This window comes from Triticum aestivum, chromosome 2A, assembly GCF_018294505.1.
Source record: "Triticum aestivum cultivar Chinese Spring chromosome 2A, IWGSC CS RefSeq v2.1, whole genome shotgun sequence".
Lineage (NCBI taxonomy): Eukaryota > Viridiplantae > Streptophyta > Magnoliopsida > Poales > Poaceae > Triticum > Triticum aestivum.
The window spans coordinates 636,478,433-636,483,629 of NC_057797.1; positions in this window are offsets into that span (position 1 = coordinate 636,478,433).

The window sequence follows — 5,197 nt, forward strand, 5'->3', positions numbered from 1 at the left end:
CTTGCTGGATCAAGGCATGGGAGACGTCACCGGGCTGTACGTGTGTTGAACGCGGAGGTGCCGTCCATTCGGCACTTGGTCATCGGTGATTTGGATCACGACGAGTACGACTCCATCAACCCCGTTCACTTGAACGCTTCCGCTTAGCAATCTACAAGGGTATGTAGATCCACTCCTCCCTCGTTGCTAGATGACTCCATAGATTGATCTTGGTGACACGTAGGAAAATTTTGAATTATTGCTACGTTCCCCAACACGCCTGCCGGACGTGCGCCCACCACTCCATTACCATTGCCAAAATTCCACAACGACAAGTCACATACAGCGGCAGCCAATTCGCCACGCCCACTTCCACCATGGTCGTAATGAGCGGGATCCACCCGTTTCCACGCTTTTTGAAGCCACCAACCTTGCTGCGTGAACCTGCCGTGTTTGAGGCCTCCTCGTCCACGAGCCGCCCGTGCTTTTTAGCAGTGCGCTTCTTGCCTGTGCCACCCCGACCGACGTTGCTCCTCAGTCTAGTACCTGCGGTGCCTCCTGGCATCCCTGCTTCAGCTGCCGTCCTCGAGCTGCTGTAACACGCTGCCGCAGTCCCGTTTTTGCTGCTCCAACTCACCAACGCCGGTCCATCAGCTTCGCCTCAAGTTAAAACCGGCGCGTCACCGCAGCCTCAAGTTAAACATGTGCGTCGCCGCGGCCTCAAGCTAAACCGCCTCACCTACATCGTGAGCTGCCAAGACAGCCCGCCACCATAGCTCCGCTTTGCTGGGTACATCCTCAGGCCGCCTGGCCTTTCAGTCGTTGTGGCCGTGCTTCCAACCTGCCGCTCCTCCATGAGCCGGCTCTAACTCTGCTGACATGCATATGAGCTGGTCTCACTCTGAGTTGCCTCCAAAGTTGCTGATCATGTTGTTGGTTTCCTCCCGCCGCCATTAATGCGCCATATCAATTCGCCTCTGCGCCGGGCTTCACTTTGGGATATCTCCGCCTATACTGCTATTGAGCCGCCTTTTCTATGATGGGTCAACACCGGGCCACGCCCGGCATCGTCTCGGGCCACCCTCCCGCCGCGCGACTCCGCATCCGAACCGGCAGTTCTTGAACCGCCCGCCTTGAATCGCCTGCCTGAATCGCCGATGCTGCATCTCTTTTCCGGCGTCGGTCAAACCGCCACAGTCCTAGGCCACCTCGAGAGGCCTTGTCTCCGCCGGGTTGCGCCGCAGCCTTCGCCTGTAAGACGCTGACACTCGCCGGAGTCCCTCGACCACGGGCTCGCCGGAGTGCGGTGGAGCCGCTGAACCACTTCACCAGCGAGCCACCGGACTAGAGCTGACTCACCGTACGGTTCAGCTGCAACGCCCCGAGTCACTTGGTCTCCGCTTTTGAGTGTCTCCTCGACACGCCACGGAGGCCAAAACCTTAAGCCGGCGCCGAGAGTTGCCGGCCTCTGATGAGCTGCTAAACCCGCCAGTCCGCGACCCATCTCGCCTCTGCAACTGCAGTTCTACTATGGCCGGCGCGCCGTTCTACCGTTGTGGCCTCAATCCGGCGCCCCCAAGATTCCTCCTCCGCTATGGCTCTTTGCGGCCGCCACACAACACGACCTATCACCGCGACCTGCTTCAACTCACCTGCTTCTCCCACGCACCCGCGTTCCTGCTCCTGTCATCCATGCCTCGAGCCACGGCCGGACCGCCACAGATTTCCCCGCTGCCTGGGCCTGCCTCGCTCTGCTGATGCTCTGAGTTGCCTGGAGCCGCCCCTGCCGGGTCATGCCGGGCCTCTGTTCTGAGCTCCGCAGGCCGCCAGTCGTACTATGAGCCGTCCCGTGGCTGGTCCCCTGTTGCTAGCTACCTTGAACGTCTGGAACGACTTATGGAGAACATGAGCTGGGTGATGCTAGTACTTGTACAAATTGCCACAGCTCAGAGTCAAAAAAAGACTATCAAAAGAAAAAGCAGTAGTCAGCTTGTACATGCGTATACGGATGACTAAGCACATGCATGGGCAATTTTTAAACCGACTGCCATTCCAAATCACCGCTTCCAAGCCATTTCGATCCGGCCTCTGCTACTGTTGAGCCGCTACGGCCGCCCGATGACTTTTTCTATTGTGAGCCGACCACTGCTACTCCATTATTCACCTTCATCCAACGAAAATACCAGGACCGTTATTCATTACAAAGGTGTGAAAGGGGTATGCGCTGAATTATTTTTACACTAGCGCTTGTCCGTACCGTGCTGCTAGACGGACACGTGTGCAAGTCGCGGCCTCTGCTACATCAACACAACGCGATTGGCTCACCCGTCTGTTCCGGTTTAAACCGCTACGGCTGACTCATCTGTCTGCTCCCGCGGCTAACTCGGCCGTGGTTGATTTCAAGCTTCACCATGGTGATCATCAACACCGCGGTGGATATTAACTGGCCTGACATATCAGGTGAAATCCATCCAGTATATTTGTATATTATATATTGCTTTCTTCAAAAAAGAGAGCAATTACTCTGGCTTGCAAAGTTATCTAATGCAGGACCCTAAACCATCATATTGGTGCAAATTTAAAGGTCGTCAGAAAATTTCCGGCTTAAAAAGAAGGATTCTGGTTTTAAAATCCGGTTCAAAGGAAAGCTGTCTCCCATGAAGCTTTGAAGCTCTCAATATCCGATTTAAGAATTTCCGGTTTCAAAGAATAATCTCTCGCAAGTTCGAGTCCTCAGGAAAAATTAAAGGGACCAAAGAGAGTCTGTTACAAAGGTACAACCCAAACATAGGTGCCCCTTGAGCACAGCTCACAATATCATCTGGGGGCTTCTTGTTCAAACATAGGTGTATTCACCAAAGAGAACATAGCGTTAGCTACACCTCTTGATCCGGCTATCAAGCCAATATTATCATAAGAGCACGGCTCTGGTTATTTCGGTAATCCGGCTACCAAACCAATATTATCATAAGGGGCCAAAGAGAGTCTGCTGCACAGCACAGCTCAAACATGGGTATCCCTTGAGCACAGCTCACAATATCACTTGGGGGCTATGTTCGAACCATAGTCACACCTCTTGATAGGATTAAAGCCACCAGGGAAATCACTTGGGGGCTCTGGTCGTATCCAAACCATAGCTTATACCCTCTTGATCAGCATAAGGGCACCAGGAAAATCACTTGGGGGCTAGGTCATATCCGAACCATAGCTACACCTCTTGATAGGCATAAGGCCACTAGGAAAATCACTTGGGGGCTATGGGTTCGAACCATAGTTACACCTCTTGATAGGCATAAGGGCACTAGGGAAGTCACTGGGGGGCTTGGTCGTATTCGAACCATAGCCACACCTCTTGATCGGCGCAATGCCACCATTATGACTACGTGGGGGGCTCGGTCGTATCCGAACCATAGCTTAAACCCTCTTGATCATACACATACATCATCATATATTGCATCATACATTGCATCATCATTACATCATCATAACATGTATCATATGAGCACGGATATACCGGTTTATATGGAAGGAATCGATTTTTCAAACTAGCTTATACTTATTCAAATCTTTAATAGCCAGCACGACTAGATTTTTTATTATGGTTATCAATAACCAATATTATGACTGAGGTTTTCAAAGTCGCTTTAGCGCAATCCTCGTCTTATATTATCAATGGATATGACTTATTCTACAATTGAAGGAATAGTCACGAGTCGCTGCAGGCTTACGACCCGACACTTGGGGGCTATATTATTCAAGTTAGGATTACATCAATACACAAGTCACATGTCGCTGCAAGCATGCACCATGACACTTGGGGGCTAATGCAAAGTCATTGTTTGCTCACTTATTGAAGACCCGACTCATCACATCATAATGAGCCGGCCCTTGGGGGCTACCAATTGCTCCTGTCAACAATTCAAGGTACACAAATTTTCATCTATTGTTGAAGGATCCACTACTCAGTTGGTAAAGCACAAAGCTCTCAAACTTGTGGACGTGGGTTCAAGCCCCATGAGGGGATTACATTATATGATGTTATTTTCATTGAAGAATATATCAAGTCCCAGCTCAATATTATCTTATTGAGCTGGCCCTTGGGGGCTACACATTGCTGCTCAAGTTTACGTGATCATATTTACAAAGTCCCTGCTCATTATTACATAATGACCCGGCCCTTGGGGGCTACACTGGTTGAAGTTTTTATAAGCATAAGGCAATTTCAAGTCCCAGGTTGCTGCAAGCATGACAACCCGGCACTTGGGGGCTACATATGTGGAATACTCAGTTTTGACTGGTGATTGAGATGAACAACCTGGATTTCTTCAAGCTTGTGACATTCATATTGAAGCAAGTCTTAAGCTGTTGCTATGACACCTTCTTAAGAATTGGGGGCTACAAGTTATAGGCATATAAGAGGTATATTTTCAAGCTTGATGTTAACTACAATTATGACCCGGTGCCATCAATATTTGAAAACCGGCAATGATAAGCCGACAAGTTTAAGTCCTCAAACCGGCAAAGTTCTACATTCTTAAACCGGCAAGTTCTACACTGGCTGAAGATCAAATGAGTATTTCAAATGCCAATATTTTTGTTAAGCATTGGGAGCTGAAGTCAAACGAGTTATTCTTCACAATATTTCTCTGTGACAAACCAATGTCAGCAAATTGATTACGAAGCTGGTCCATTGACTCAGATTTTATAGAAGAGAGAAGTGACAAGGACTTAAGGATGATCAGGATCAGTTTAACATGGATAAATCCAAAATAAACTGGGGGCTAATGTCGGGGATATACCCTGCGGTATGATCCGGCCGGAGTTATAACCCGGCTGGGACTTGGTAAATCGGCAGGTGTTAAGGCAGGTGGTAAACCGGCAGGTGTTAAGACAGGTGGTAAACCAGTTGGTGTTAAGTCAGACGGTAAACCGGCAGGTTGTTAAACCGGCTGGAAGTTAAGACAGACAGGTAAAACAGGCAGTTAACCCAGACAGTAAATCGGCCGATTGTTAAACTGGCTGACAGTTAAGACAGGGGTTAAGTCAGATGATAACTCAGCAGACCATCTTAAACCGGCAGAAGTTAACTCCCGACAGATAATCTTAAACCGGCACCAGTTAACTCCCGGCTGACAATCTTAAACCGGCACCAGTTAACTCCCGGCAGGCAGTGGTAACTGGGTTGCTAGGAGTTATGAAGCCCAAGATGTTAAGAAGC